Below are 16,620 nucleotides of genomic sequence, written 5' to 3'. Positions count from 1 at the left end.
ATTCTCTTCTGCAGCGGTGTCGGATTTGTCGCTTGCAGCAGCGATGACCGAATGATTAAGGCGTTAGACTTGCAATGTGATTTTCCAACCCAGCTTCGACGCAACACACGTGGAGAATGGAAAATGTCTGAAATGGTGCGCAGATTGAAGCTGAGCGCGAATGTCGCACAATTCACGCGATCTTATGAATGGAGAATGAAAATAATCCTAAACGAACCGGAAATCGAAACCCGGTTTCTCACGTGATAAATGAGAATTCTATCACCGAGACAGCAAAGTCAGCACATTAACAAGCTGCAAGTTTCCAGTTGGAAATCTGTCTGAGAGAACAAAGTGTCACAGATCTCGTGTGATAACCCGACGCATTCCGATTTATAGCTGTGCATCATCGATGTTTGCAGCTGCGATAGCCGAGTGGTTAAGGCGTTGGACTTGAAATCCAATGGGGTTTCCCTGCACAGGTTCGAATCCTGTTCGCAGCGCCACTTTTCAAAGTTTGTTCAGTGTTCAAATTAATCTGAACTTGAACGAACGGACCTTGTTCGCTCCCTCAGAGAGGTGCTCCATCGCCAACGACGCTTTTAACTCGGAGCCCAATGATCTCTTGCAAAATTGCAAGACACGTGAAGGAATCTCTCCCAAGCTCCATTCTAAATTCTGCTCGTTCGCAGAACTTGACATTTATACAATTTATTTCTGTGTTTTAATCTCTCCCTGTCTCTGTCTCTTGACTTTGCCTGTTTTCTCCTGATGGACTTCTCAGGCATCGTGAACAGCGAAGAATGATGGAACCTGCAACACCAGCAGAGAAGGGTAAAGATGGAAAGACTGAGACGGTAGGAAAAGAAAAGGTGCAACCCAGCTGATGAATTCGTAATTAATGTCCACACATTTATGTTTCTTCCCCTCACAATGAAAAAATCAGCAATTTGAGTACAGTACACTTATGGTAGAGTGTATAATATGCGGATGTTGAGACCGACAATCGAACCTTTGCCGTGGTGATGAAAGCGCCGAATCCTAAACACTAAACCCCAAGGAAACGCTGAAAATTCTTTGCTGCGAACAAGCAGAGCAACGCAGCCTTTCCGACTTGGCCCTTTGTAATTCAGGTCATTTTCCTGCCAGACAAACTGCTCGCACAAAATGGCATTTTCTGTTCGAAATAATATCGCGACAGAGGTGATGTTCAGGCAATGACATCACCAAGTGCAAGTAGGCATGTACATGAAATGGAAAGTGAGGTAAAATACGACCACAAGCTGCTGATGGACATGTTTCCATTTCCAAAATTCACGCTCTGAATGCAGCTCCTTGGAAAACTGCAAGGCCACGCAGGTCCATCATGAATCGTTTGAAGCAACTGGCAGTTTAAAGTGGCATCTCCTGCTGCTTCTGTGGGGAGTGAGAGAGAGGCACTGTCGGTATTTGCGTGCAGTTTGATTTTGCACAGAACTGCACAGAGAAACAGCAAATATACCGGGGCTGTGAGATGTTCTATATTATTGATATTTAGCCACAGGAATATCCGCAGTCAGAAGCTGAAAAGAAGGAGATAAGAGGCCTGAGAATAAACACAGAGCTGAATGAATCATGAAAGAGCGAAAGAAAAACTAATGTCATCAGTTCCACTTTGTCTCGTGCGCAATCTTGGGAGCTCCCCAATGGCCTGGTGGTGAGAATTCGGTACTCTCACCTCCGCGAGGTTCGATTCCCAGTCAGGGAATTAACTTTAAAAAGAGTTATGAACTTATTAAATTAATTACATGAAGCTAGTTGAATCCCTGTTTTAATCACCATGAATCAATCGATAACTTTCTATTCCAGACTGAAGGCGATGTTGACGTGGTTACCGAGACACAGTCAAAACTTTATAAGATTTTTATGCTTTGAATGTGATGATTTTTTTTCATTTTATGGACTGCATCTTAAGAGTGGGATTAAAAGCGCAGTGGAGTCGTTGTTAAATTTAACATTAACTGGCAATTGTCGCTGTTTATCACAGGAGCGCCCGAACTGGTTCTCCGATCAAGATGAAAGTAACGCAAAGAGGAACATCTGATACAACACGAAAGGCATCGGGCTATGACAAAAATCCCCACCGTTTTGCTTTTCCAAAATAAAGGGTGTGAAATTTATTCTCTGAACATAGGAACAGTCTGGTCACACTCACTACAGAAATCTCCATGTCACAGCGAACCAGCTCTCCTGCTGCGAATGCGGCCTCCCTTCGGGCCTTTCGGGGTTTGTCTGTCAAGGAGAATTGTAATTACCGTGAAGCCAATGTTCCATTCCTTTATATGATTCATGTGCCTGATTCCCGACCGCAGGGTAAATGGTGGAATATCAGCCCTGCTCAGCTGGCAATGATTCCGGTACATTTTCTTGATTCCAAAACATGCGTTGAAACCCTGGAACTTTGAGGCGATGAATCCTGAGAATAAAATAAGGGCTCGAACCATCAAACTTTCACGCTGACGGATAACACCGCCGAGAACAGGTGAAGAGATCACCTGCTAAACCAATAATTCACTGGGCTAAACTTTGAGTTTGCAGCGACCAATATAACGACTGTCTGCAGTCAGTGAAAAATGAATGATTAAAGCTTGTAGGAGTGAAAATCCAACCAGCCGGTCTTCACTCTTAAACCAGCAACTATGAAAAAAAACATGCCGGAGAAATACTCGATTTCAGTGCGGCGACACTGGGCCAGAGTAAAGTTCATTCAATATGATTGCCGAGTGGCTGGAGGGTGGATTTGGAACTACTGACTGATTGCACCACGCATTTTCCAGATCTGTTTGGATCACCAATCCCTTCAGTTCATCACTTGGAGGGACAATTCGATTCTCGGTTTCTTTTCCCTGACGATTGATGAATTTTACAAATTGCAAGCGATCAATATCAAAGCTAAACACGTCACCGACATGCTCACAGATACAAAGCGGCCACACTCTGCTTGAGTGAGATGAAAGTCAAGGGAGATTTCATGGTTGAATGTAATGGTAACAAAATTCATTCAACGAAAGTTCAGGTCGGTGAGGTGCCTTTAAAGTCTTGATTGTTTCAATTGAACTTCTTCCCAAAGCGTTTGAGATTCACGTGGGACGATTTGGGGACGTTATTTCCTTTTATGCAAAAGTTTCAACTGCAGTTCAAGATCAAAATTCCTGGGACCACAGTTGTTCACAATTTATCGGTGCTGGGACAACTGTTCACAATTTATCGGTGCTGGGACCACTGCTGTTCACAATTTATCGGTGCTCGGACCACTGTTCACAATTTATCGGTGCTGGGACCACCGTTGTTCAAAATTTACAATCATGATTTGGACACGGGAATCGGAAGTACAATTTCAAAATTTAGGGATGACACCTAATTGCGAGCTGTAGTTAATACAAAGGAAAAATGCGAAAAATAAAGGAAGACATTAGTAAAATTGCAGAATGGGAGTGTAAATGGCAAATTAATTACAATATTTATTATATACTCCCTTGCCTTTTTGCCCCACCCCCACTAAATGCATTACCTCACACTTCTTCAGATTGAATTGCATTTGCCACTTTTCTATCCACCTGTCCGCTCTATGGATATCTTCCTGCAGTCGACAGCTTTCCTCCTCACTATCAACCACAGGACCAATTTTTGTATCATCTGCAAATTTCTTCATCATGCCCCCTACATTTCAGTCTAAATCAATGATCTGTACCATGAAATGCAGGGACCGAGTACGAAGCCGCATGGAACCCCACTCGAAACAGCCTTCCAGTCACAAAAGCACCCGTCGACCACAACCGCTTGCTTCCTGCTGCTCAGCCAATTTTGGATTCAACTTGCCAATGTCCCTTGGATCCAATGGGCTTTTACATTTTTGACCAATCTGCCATGTAGGACTTTGTCAAAAGCATCGCTAAAATCCACATAGACTACATCAATCGCGATACCCTCATCGATCCTCCTTGATACTTCCTCAAATAATTCAATTCAAACGACCATCCCTTAACAAATCCACGCTGACTGTCCTTGATTAATCCGTGCCTTTCTAAATGACGATTCAGACCTTAACCTCAGAATTGTGCTCAATAATTTACCCACCATCGAGTTTAGGCTGACTGACCTGTATTTACTCGATCTATCCCTTTCTCCCTTTTTAAACAATGGTACAACTTTAGCAATCCTCCAATCCTCCAGCATGACACCTTTTGCCAGGGTGGATTGGAAAATGATGGTCAGAGCCTCCGCTATTTCCTTCCTTGCTTCTGTTAACATCCTGGGATATATTTCATCTGGGTCTGGAGATTCAGGTGGAGCGATTTGAGGACTTATTTTTCCTATTTGCAAACGTTTGTCCCGCAGGTCAAGATCACAAGCCTTTGTCCAAATTAGGACAAATTCCGGCTTTGAACCTCAAATCGTGAATTAGACCCCGACCCCAACGAGCCCAGAAACAAGAACGTGTCCTTAAAGTAACCTGTTACAGACACAGTCTATGAGAGGTCTGTCTGCAGAATGAAAGGGCTTTTTTGAACAATTATTCTGTTGTCCGTTTCCTCCTGAAACCTGAACAAATACGAACACCACATTGCAATTTTGTCGCTTCATTCCACAAATTAGGTAATATAACATGGTGTATAAGGCACTGCTGGGAGTTGAACCCAGGATTTCCTGTTTACTGGACAGATGCTTGAACCAGCTAAGCCACAGCGCCAATAGATAACATTGCGCCCCCACCTCCTCTCACTAATATCTATCAGCGACACTTCACTGTTGGGGGTTCAGGCCGTTTTATCTCTATCCATTTCGCTTGTCCGTTGACCTGTGCATCCCGATACTGACTGCATTTCTCGCTGTGTTTATCTTTGTCTCGCCATCAGTGCGTTGATACACGGATGAATATGTGTGATTTTATTTGTTACATTAAATGAATTCGGACTTCAGACAATTCTCGCTCTGACATTGGAGAACTATTTAGCCGAACTTTGCAGCGAAGTGTTGTTTGTTGCGCTGATGAAACTAAAAAATCGTAAGAGGATCAAAAAGAGAAAAGGAGAAAAACTTGTGAGGGAAAATGAGGACAACTCTCAAGGTTTTTACAAGTATATTAAGAGAAAGAAGGGAGGCTTGGAGTAATGTGGGCCGCTTAAAGACAGATGGAGGTGAAATTGTAATTGAAAATCAGGAAATGGCAGAGTTGCTAAATTTTTACTTTGCATCGGTCGTCACAGAAATGGATGAGGCTAACATACCAGAGACACGAGGAAAACTGTTAATAAATCAAGGGGATTCAGTACAAGTAAAATAATGGCAATGGAGAAAATGAGGAGGCGGAAGATAGACAAATCTCCAGGACTTGATGTTTACCATCCCAGGGATTAAAAGGAACAGGTGAGGAAATTGTACATGCTTTAGTTATGATCGATCAAAACTCTCTTGATTTAGGAATTGTTATTTGACGAAGAGCATCTTGATTGGAGGCTTCTTTTTGAGAAAGATCTCGAAGTGATAATTGAGAGACCGAAAATGAAGCTGTTTGGCGGGAGCGCTGATGCTGTCGGTTGTTCGCTGCTCTCGTGTTGCACAATTGTTAAGCGTGCGTTACTTATTTATAGCAGTATGGGCTCCAGAAATGACCAGGGTGTGAGTTCGAGCGCCTTCGGAAACAATCAAACCTTTTACTCCGAACATTTTGACCGGAGTTCAAGGTACAATTGGTATGTTCCATAACGCATCTTGTTAACAACCAGTCCTTTTTACAATACCCCCTTGTGGGACAAACGTATGGAGGTCAACAACCTACTTCTTAGTTTTCCCATGTGGGCACTTGGGTTCCTCTGGCCTATCGTCTTGCAATAGCAGGTGCCAGTTTACTTGTTCAAAGGGGGAGAGGGGACTTTTAGCGGCAGCTCATATGGCAAAGGGGACGGTACGAAATCTTTAAATCTAAAGAAGCAAACAAACAATTCTTCTTTTCGATAAGCCGATATTCATCGGTTGGAAGTTTCGAGTGGGGAAAATTTGGAAGGGAAATATGTTGCCTGGTTTCACTGTGTCACGGGTGAAATTATTTAGCTTACAGATGTTAATAGACTGAAAGGTCGAAAGTCCTTTTCCAACTCCCGTGTGGGACAATTTCAGCATCTGAGCCGCTGGGTAAAGTGTTATTTTAATTGCTGCTAACGAATGACAAGACATTTGGCACAAACAAGAAGAATTGTAAACTCACGAGTTCACTGTCCATGTTTCTTACATCATGTTCAACAGGAACAAGGATTCTCCTCAACACGTTACTGAGAATTTTATTAGACGGACCGCAACCTTGCTCGACGGCTGGCAGGGATAATTCAGAGATCTCCCATGAATATGTACGATGGGAGCTTTAGTAGTATCGAGCCTGGGTGGATCAGTCGGTAGAGTATCAGACTTTTAAAGTGGGCAGTGAGCTGAAGGTCCAGCGTTTAACTCCCTGTCCAGGCTCCAAATTTCGTAACAGCTGGCAAGCTGTGACTTTGTAGCGGGACCTGAGATGTGTTCTCAAAGTTTCGATAGTATCTTGTTTCCCAGGGATGGGCAGTAATGCGCTGTCTGAGGCGGCTCCCGATCAGGAATTCAACTTTACTGCATTAGTTCACTGTATTAATTTCGCAAAACTCATTAAACTCTGTAAAAAAGAGGAATACTTGTTCAAATCGTCATTCATCAACCAGTAACTTTCTGTTTCCGGCTGAAAGAAATGCTAACTTTTTATATGCGCTCATTCACCAGGCCGAATTTAGGGAGTTCAGAGGGGAAGTGAAAAAGGAAATGAGAGGCAAAGAGAAATATGACTATAGACTGACGGCCAACATAAGAGGTAATGCAAAATCTTCTACAGGCATGTAAACAGTAAACGGGTAGTAAGTGGAGGGATGAGGCCGATTAGGCACGATAAAGGAGATCTACTCATGGAGGCAGAGGGGATGGCCTAGGTAACAAATGAGTACTTTGCATCTATCTTTACCAATGATGTGGAGATGCTGGTGATGGACTGGGGTGTACAAATTTAAGGAGGAAGCCTCCGAAAGCTTGTGATTTCAAATAAAGCTGTTGGACTATAATCTGGTGTTGTAAGACTCCTTACATTTATCTTTACCAAGGAAGAAGATGCTGCCAGAGTCTCAGCAAAGGAAGGTATAGTTTAGATACAGGATGGTCCACAAAGAAGAGGCACTTGAACGGCTGGCTGTACTTAAAGCAGATAAACCACCAGGTCCGGATTGGGTGCATGCTAGGTTGCTGAGGGAAGTAAGCGTGGAAATTGCGGAGGTATTGGCCATAATCTACCAACATCCTTAGATATGTGGGTGGTGCCAGAGGACTGGAGAATTGCAAAGGTTACACCCTTGTTCAAAAAAGGGTGCACGGATAAACCCAGCAATTATAGGCCAGTTGGTTTAACCTCAGTGGTGGTGAAACTTTTAGAAACGATAATCCGGGACAGAATTAACAGTCACTTGGACGAGGGTGGATTGATTAGGGAAAGCCAGCACGGATTTGTTAAAGGCAAATCGTGCTTAACTAACCTGTAAGAGTTTTTTGATGAGGTAACAGAGAGGATAGATGAGGGCAATTCAGTTGATGTGCTGTATATGGACTTTCAAAAGGTGTTTGATAAGGTGCCGCATGGTAGGCTTATCATCAAGATTGCGGCCCATGGAATAAAGGGGGCAGTAACAACATGAATGCAGAATTGACTAAGGGCAGGAAACAGAGATTACTGGCGAACTGTTGTTTTTCGAACTGGAGAGAGGTGTTCCCCAGGGATCAGTGCTGGGACCATTGTTTTTCTTGATATGTATTAATCACTTTGACTTGAATGCACAGGGCACAATTGCAAAATTTGCAGATGAAACAAACCTTGGAAGGGTAGTAAACAGTGATAAGGATAGTGATAGACTTCAAAGGATATAAATAGGCTGGTGGCATGGGCGGAGACGTGGCAGATGAAATTTAACGCAGAAAAATGCGAAGTGATACATTTCGGTCGGAAGAACGAGGAGAGGCAATATAAACTCCAGGGCACAAATGTAAAGACGGTTGAGGAACAAAGAGGGGTTTATGTGTACAAATCGTTGAATGTGACAGGGCAGGTTGAGAAAGCGGTTAAAACGCATACGGGATCCTGGGCTTTATAAATGGATGTATAGAGTGGAAAAGTACAAAAGTATAGAAGTCAGGATGAAACTTTATAACACACTGGTTTGAACACAACTGAAGTATTGTGTTCGGTTCTGGACACCGCACTTCAGGAAAGATGTGAAGGCCTGAGAAGGGGTGCAGAAAAAAATTACCAGCATAATTCCAGGGATGAGGGACTTTAGTTATGTGGATAGACCGGAGAATCTGGGGTTGTTCTCCTTGGAACAGAGACGGTTTTGTAGAGATTTGATAGAGGTATTCAAAATCATGAAGGATCTCGATACAGAAGATGGAGAGAAACTGTTCCCATTGGTGGAAGGGTCAAGAAGCAGAGGACATAGGTTTAAAGTGATTGGCAAAATAACCAAAGGTGACATGAGGAAAAACGTTTTCACACAGCGAGAAGTTCGGATCTGGAATGCACTGCGCGAGGGTGTGATGGAGGCAGATTCAATCATGGCCTTCAATAGGGAAGTGGATAATTGCTTGAAAGGAAAAAAAAATGCAGTGCTTCGGGGAAAGGCGGGGCAGTGGTTCTAGCTGGATTGCACTTGCAGAGAGCTAGCACGGACCCGATGGGCCGAACGGCCTCTTTCCATGCTGTAACCTTTCGATGATTGAATTCTATGTGTAGGAGGCAATGCAAAGGGAACATACTGTGCCATAAATCGACACACCTCTCAGTATCCTCCCAAAGCAATGTAGTTTAAGAGCAACTAATTGTGAAACGTCTTCCTTGATAACTCAAGTCGTACACATAAAGCAATTTGGTAAAGGGAGACTAATATTGGCGACTGGTAATAGTTAGTGTACAATTTCATATTTCTGTACACCGGAATAGAAAACGAGATTGGATGAACAGAAGTGGTCTGAAAGGATGGCCGATCGGCTGTGGGAGGCAACGAACTTTTACACTGCCTGCACAACGAAAAGCGGCTCGTTGGTCTCGGGCTATGATTCTCGCTTCGGGCGTTTCATTGAGTGATATGCGAGAGATCCCGGATTCAAATCCCGGACGAATTCTCCTGTTTTTCTCCTTTTAGTGAAAAGTTACCAATTGGCTTCTCACATCTTTTCAGTGTTGCTGTTGGTGGAACTGAATTATTTCCAGAGTATGTTTGAGCTCCAGTGGACTGAATGCCGAAGTATCGTCGGCGGAACACACGTGAAGCAAATAAAAATTCTCAAGATGATGAGGAGATTGAAGCTGAATTTGTATTTTTTCCAATTCAGGCGGACATTAGATGACGGGATAGAAAGTCACATATCCAAGTTTGCCGATGACACCAAGATGGGCAGCATTGTAAGCAGTGCAGATGAAAGCATAAAATTACAGAGAGGCATTAATATAATAAATGAATGGGTAAAATTGTGGCAAATCGATATCAATTTAGTCAAGTGTGAGCTCATCCATTTTGGACCTAAAAGGATAGATCAGAATACTTTCTAAATGGTGAAAAGCTCGAAACAGTGGAGGTCCAAAAAGACTTAGGTGTCCATGAACATACATCATTAAAATGTCATGGACAGGAGCAAAAAATAAACAAAAAGGTTAATGGAATGTTGGTCTTTATATCTAGAGGACTAGAATACAAGGAGATAGGCATTATGCTACAGCTATACAAAGCCCTGGTTGGACCACACCTGAAGTACTGTACTCAGTTCTGGGCAACGCACCTTAGGAAGGATATATTGGCTGTGGAGGGAGTGCAGCGTCGATTTACTGGAATGTTACCTGGACCCCAAAGGTTAAATTACGCGGAGAGATTACAGAAACTAGGGTTTACCTCGAATTTAGTAGATTAAGGGCTGATTTGATTGAACTTATCAAAATATTAAGGGGAACTGATAGAGCAGATAGAGAAAAACTATTACCGCCGGTTGGGATGTCTAGGATTTGGGGACATCGCCTGAACATTCGGGTCAGGACTTTCAGGAGTGAAGTTGGGAAACACCTCTGCAAGCAAAGGGAGGGAGAAGGTTGGAACTCTCTTCCGCAAACGGCAGTTGATGCGAGCCAAATTGTTAATTTTAAACCTGAGATTGATCGATTTTTGTTAACTAAAGTTATTCAGCGATACGGGGCTAAAGCGATTATATGGAGTTCGGTCATATATCATCCATGATCTGTTTGAATTGCGGAACAGGCTCGAGGGGCGAAATGGCATACTTATATTCCTCAGCTCCTCATTGGTGAGAATGATTCTGCATTGGCCGGAAATCGAACCAATGTCTCCCGCATAAGAATTGAGAATTCGACCCCTGAACAACCAATGCGCGCGTTCTTAATAGCGGCAAGTGTCCATTTGGAATCCGATCTGAACGAACATGCCGTTTACAGCTGCGGTGGCCGAGTGTTTAAACCGTTGGACTCAAAATTCAATTGAGGTTTTCCTGCGCAGGTTTGAATTCTGCTCGCAGAGCTCCTGTTCAAAGATCATTTCAGTGCTGAAATAGATTAATTGGAGTTAATTGACCGCATTTATCTCTCTCCCAGAATGAGAGATTCGACAGCGTGGCCGGTGCTTTTAATTACTGTCAGATCTTCTCTTGCAAGATTTCAAGACCCGAGAAGGAATCTCTTCCAATCTAGAATCATAGAATCATAGAAGTTTACAACATGGAAACAGGCCCTTCGGCCCAACATGTCCATGTCGCCCAGTTTATACCACTAAGCTAGTCCCAATTGCCTGCACTTGGCCGATATCCCTCTATACCCATCTTACCCATGTAACTGTCCAAATGCTTTTTAAAAGACAAAATTGTACCCGCCTCTACTACTGCCTCTGGCAGCTCGTTCCAGACACTCACCACCCTTTGAGTGAAAAAAATGCCCCTCTGGACACTTTTGTATCTCTCCCCTCTCACCTTAAATCTATGCCCCCTCGTTATAGTCTCCCCGACCTTTGGGAAAAGATTTTGACTATCTACCTTATCTATGCCCCTCATTATTTTATAGACTTCTATAAGATCCCCCCGAAAACTCCTACTCTCCAGGGAAAAAAGTCTCAGTCTATCCAACCTCTCCCAAACCATCAAGTCCCGCTAGCATCCTGGTAAATCTTTTCTGCACTCTTTCCAGTTTAATAGTATCCTTTCTATAATAGGGTGAACAGAACTGTACACAGTGTTCCAAGTGTGGCCTAACTAATGTCTTGTACAACTTCAACAAGACATCCCAACTCCTGTATTCAATCTGTAACTTAAATTCTGCTAGTTTGCAAAACCTGACATTTGTACTCTTCATTTTCTTTGCCTGCAGCTCTCCATCTCTCCCTGTCTCTGTCTCTTATCTCTCTGTGTTGTCGCCGATGGACTTCTCAGGCTTACTTGAACGGCGACAGCTGATCTAACCGGCAGCAATAGCAGAGAATGTGAAAGACAAAAAAGACTGAGACAGTAGGAAAAGGAAAGGTGCAACCCAGCTGATAAATTCGTAGCTAATGTATCCACATTTTATGGATCTTTGCTCTCCGAGTGAATGAAAGCAGCAATTTGAGTAAAGTGTACTTATGGTCGAGTGTAAACGACAATGTCGTTGTAGAGCAATTCATTCTGTAAAGTGTTACTTGATAATACAAGTCGTACATTCAAAAGGAACTTGATATTGTTGATATGATATAATTAGTGTAGAACCTGACGTTGTTCTACATCGTATATCGTACAAGAAAGCGGGATTGTATGGACGGAGCGTTCTGAAAGGATGGCGGATCGGCTGCGTTGCAGCAAATTGTTACAGTGGCTGCACGGCTCTGTTGCCAGTTGGTCTTTGGGTCTGATTCTCTGTCAGGGAGGTTCATTGGTTCAAATCCCGGGTGAGCCCCGTTGTATTCCCATTTTTAGTCAAAGATCACCAATTGGCTTCTCATTTCCTTTCAGCGGTGCAGAAGGCAGGTTTGACTTATCTCCAGCGGAGCATGTTTGTGCACCAGAGGACAGAATGCAGAGGGTTTGTTCACGCAACACACGTAGACGAAATGAAGATAATCTTTCTAGAAGTTGGACAGATTGAAGTCATCACATGAATTTATCCCAATTCAGGCGATCTCATGGGCACAGAATACAAAAGGTAAAGGAAGCTGCATTGCCATGGAAACAAACTCATGGTTTACCGCCGGCAGGCAAGGGTTCCACACTGAACCACCAATGCACACACGGCTGCAGACTGCACGTGTAACGTTGGATACATGTCTAGAACATGCAGTCTGGCAGAGTTCCCGTATGTCCACCTCGAAGATTTCACGAATTGCCTTTAAGCTGTACCTTAAATTCTGCTCAATCACAGAATTTGGAGATTTATACTATTTTTCTTTGCATGTATCTCTCTATCTCCGTCTGCGTTTCTTAACTCTCTGTGTTTCCCCCTGATGGATTTATCCGGCTTCTTTGAACGGCCAGGTCTGGAAACCCGGGCGTTCCAGACTGTCGGATCTTCAGTCCAATTGTTGTATTTCGACGGAATGAGCTTTGCTATTATCGTCTCCGTTTTTGGAAAATATAAACCCAGATGGGATTTCCCCTCCTCGGATCCCGTCAACTTCGGATAATGGGAATGAACCCAATCTATCATTCGGTCTTAATATCTGTATTCTCATTGCTTGAGAGTAAAATTACGGGGTTACAGTTAGTTTGAGGACACATTTTAGAAATTAACACATAACAGACTTATTCGAAAACTAGAAGCACGTGGGATTAAAGGACCGGTGGTAACGTGAGCACGTAGTTAGCTAAAGGATCGGAGGCAGAGAGTCGTGGTGAACGGATGTTTTTCTGACTGGAGAGAAATATGCAGTGGAATCCCCCAGGGGTCGGTATTAGGACTATTGCTTTTCTTGTTAGATATACATGACTTGGATGTAGGAATAGGGAGTACCGTTTCGAAATTTGCGGACGATACAAAACTTGGCAACGCAGAAAATAGTGAGGAAGATAGTAGCAGACTTCAGGAGAACACAGACAGACTGGTGAAATGGGCAGTCACGTGACAGATTTAACGCCGATCAGTGTGAAGTGATGCACTTTTGGAAGAAGAACAAGAAGAGGCAGTATAATCTAAATGGAACAATTTATGGGGGGTTCCAAGAGCAGAGGGACCTGGGGGTTCATATTCATAAAACAGGGCAGGTTGATAAGGTAGTTAAAAAAGCGTATGGGATATTTGGCTTTGTCAATGGGGGCATTGAATTTAAATACAAGGAAGTCACACTAAACCTTTACAAATCACTGGTTAGGCTTCAGCTGGAATGTATTGTACACTTCTGGGCACCATATTATACGAAGAATGATCCCAGCGATGAGGGACTTCAGTTATGTGGAGAGATTGGAGAAGCTGGGATTATTCTCCTTAACGCAGAGATTGTTAATGGGAGACCTAATTGAGGTATTCAAAATAATGAGGGGTTTTAAAATTGCAAGTCGGGAGAAACTGTTTCCTCTGGCAACTGGGTCGGTAACCAAAGGTCACAGATTTAAAATATTTGGCAAAATAACCAGAGAGGAATCTAAGAGATTTTTTTTCACACAGAGGGTTTGTTAAGATCAGGAACGCACTTCCTGAAAGGGTGGTGGAAGCAAATTCCACAGGATCATTCAAAAGGCAATTGGACATGTACTTGAAGAGGACTAATTTGCAGGGTTATGGGGAAAATCTGGGGTGTGGGTCTAATTTGGACAGGTCTTCGAAAAATAGCCGGCACTGGTACGACGGCCGAATGGACTCCTTCTCTGCTGTAAGATTCTATGATTCTATGATTACCTTCTGAATCGTTGGAATTGATAATATTCAGTGTTGTGGAGCCAAGAAAATTATAGCCGTGATATTCGGCTTCTCCATTCCCTTATGAATATCGCAGATTATAATGTCCAGGCGGGGTGGGACTGAATGGGGGATAGAGTGCGGAGATTAGAATGGAAGCCCAGCAAAATGAATTTGATCTCAACAGCAGGCGGTGAACCTTCTTCTCCAGAGAGGATCGTCATTTCAGTTCAGAAGGAAAAAAGGTATCAAGAAAATCGGGTGAAACAGATACGGAATGATCCGGGACTGACAGGACATCCCTTTTAAACAGACACAGACACGGAATGATCCGGGACTGACAGTCCATCCCTTTTCAACAGACACAGATACGGAATGATCCGGGACTGACAGGACATCCCTTTGAAACAGACACAGACACGGAATGATCCGGGACTGACAGCACATCCCTTTTAAACAGACACAGACACGGAATGATCCGGGACTGACAGTCCATCCCTTTTCAACAGACACAGACACGGAATGATCCGGGACTTACATCACTTCCCTTTGAAACAGACACAGACACGGAATGATCCGGGACTTACAGCACATCCCTTTTAAACAGACACAGATTCGGAATGATCCGGGAGATACAGCACATAGCTTTTAAACATACACAGACACGGAATGATCCGGACATAAATCATAATTATGGTGCATAAGTTTCTCTTCCGTTGACCATTACATTTACTCGTTTTACAATGACACCACTGTACACTTTGATTATTCGCGACCTTGCAACCTCAACACCTTCTTGGTCGGAACTGTTGCTGATTTCAGCAAACAATGCAAAAACCTCCGTCTGCGGTTTCGAGAAGGAAGGGATCCGACCTTCTGGGTGGACTGAATAAAAGAAAGAAGATTAAACACAATATCGACGAGGATGGGATTCGAACCCACGCATGCAAAGCACAATGGATTAGCAGTCCATCGCCTTAACCACTCGGCCACCTCGTCGCATACGCGAATTCGCGAAAGCTCCTTTATTCAAAATGAAAATACTGGCTATGTAACCAAACTGAAATAAAAACAGTAAATGCTGGATATCCTCAGCAGGTCAGGCAGAATCGTTAGATACAGAAACAGAGTTAACATTTCATGTAGATGACCATCACATGATATTCTATTAGAATCCTGACTTGCGCCTTGTCGATGGTGGGACGGCTTTGGGGAGTCAGGAGGTGAGTCACTCGACGCAGAATATCCAGCCTCTGACCTGATTTTGTCGCCACAGTATTGAGGTGGCTGGTCCAGTTTACTTTCTGGTTCATGGTGACCACCAGGATTTTGATGGTGGGGGATTACTGGTGAGATTCCAGGAAGGTGGGGCTTTAGTTTCATGGATAGACTGGAGAAGCTGGGGTTGTTCTCAAAATCATGAAGGATCTGGACAGAGTCGATAGAGAGAAACTGCTCCCATTGGCGGAAGGGTCAAGGACCAGAGGACATAGATTTAAGGTGTTTGGCAAAAGAGCCAAAGGTGACATGAGGAAAAACTTTTTTGCACAGCGAGTCTTCAGGATCTGCAATGCACCGCCCGAGGGGGTGGCGGGGGCAGATTCAATCATGGCCTTCAACAGGGAACTGGATAAGTATTTGAAACGAAAAAAAGTACAGGGCTGGAGGGAAAGGGCGGGGTGGGGCGGTGGGGTCTAGCTGGATTGCTCTTGCAGAGAGCCGGTACGGACTCGATGTGCCGAATGGACTCTTTCCATGCTGTAACCTTTCTATGATTCTATTCTATGTGTCGGGGGCGATGCAAAGCGACCGGAGCGTGACGTAAATCGACCTGCTCATGTCCATTCCCTGATAATAAATCCGAGTGTGATGCAAAGAAGAAATACATCATTATGGTACATATCTTTCATCTTATGCTCACCATAAGAGATACTTCGTTTTCCAGGGGGCCATTGCACACTTTGAGAGATACTTCACCTGAATCACCCCTTCCACTCCCAACACCTCCGTGCAAGAAGCATTTTGGGTGGCAATTCAGACTTTGCTGATTTGTGCAAACAGATATAAGCCAGCAATGCGGAAATGCACTTCTTTGGAAAGAAGATTTTTTGGTGAGGCGGCCAAAATAAACAGCTCGACTAATTGTGGTAGATGGGGGATTCTAACCCACATAATCGAAAGATTAGATCCAGCATATTATGCAGATGAGCTACTCCCCTACTTACCATTCGATCCATTTCTGATGAAAAAGTTCAGAGGGCTAATACCTTACCTCTGGTTCTGTCTCCACAGGCGCTGCCTGACCTGCTGAGTGTTTCCAGCATTTTTGTTTTCATTTTTGTGATTTCACAATGGCTCATTTCCTGAAAACACCCAATTTGACCCAAGGACAAAGCTCGCACTTCACTTTCCCCACGCGCTTTAAAGTGTGTCGTTTCTGAACAAAATCCCCTCCGCGACGGACATTCAAAGGACCTTTCGCTCACGGCCAACCTCCTGTAATCGACACTTTTTCACCATTCTCGCGCTTCTCATTTCTCCTCATTCCTTTTCAATCGGACATTTCCACAGACCTATTCAGAGCAAGCGGAACATTTCTGACTTAACTGCACCGCCCAGATTGCCAAAAGTGCAACTTTCAGCCGTCATTCGCAGCTATGCAGCGCCGCCCGTCTCTCCCGCACATCAAC

The 16,620-nt window shown here is 43.7% G+C and overlaps 3 non-coding genes across 3 annotated transcripts; 1 reads left to right on the top strand and 2 right to left on the bottom strand.

Annotated features, from left to right (window-relative positions):
* The first annotated feature begins 400 nt into the window (after nt 1-400).
* On the top strand, nt 401-482 carry trnas-uga (transfer RNA serine (anticodon UGA)). The gene has a single exon. It is a non-coding gene; the product is annotated as a tRNA-Ser (tRNA).
* Nucleotides 483-4,634: 4,152 nt separating this feature from the next.
* trnat-agu (transfer RNA threonine (anticodon AGU)) lies at nt 4,635-4,708 on the bottom strand. The gene has a single exon. It is a non-coding gene; the product is annotated as a tRNA-Thr (tRNA).
* Nucleotides 4,709-14,847: 10,139 nt separating this feature from the next.
* On the bottom strand, nt 14,848-14,929 carry trnas-gcu (transfer RNA serine (anticodon GCU)). The gene has a single exon. It is a non-coding gene; the product is annotated as a tRNA-Ser (tRNA).
* Nucleotides 14,930-16,620: the final 1,691 nt, after the last annotated feature.

The sequence above is a fragment of the Heptranchias perlo genome, chromosome 20 (assembly GCF_035084215.1).
Source record: "Heptranchias perlo isolate sHepPer1 chromosome 20, sHepPer1.hap1, whole genome shotgun sequence".
Lineage (NCBI taxonomy): Eukaryota > Metazoa > Chordata > Chondrichthyes > Hexanchiformes > Hexanchidae > Heptranchias > Heptranchias perlo.
The sequence above is the reverse complement of the archived record's forward strand: the minus strand, read 5'-3'. Positions and strand labels throughout refer to the sequence as shown.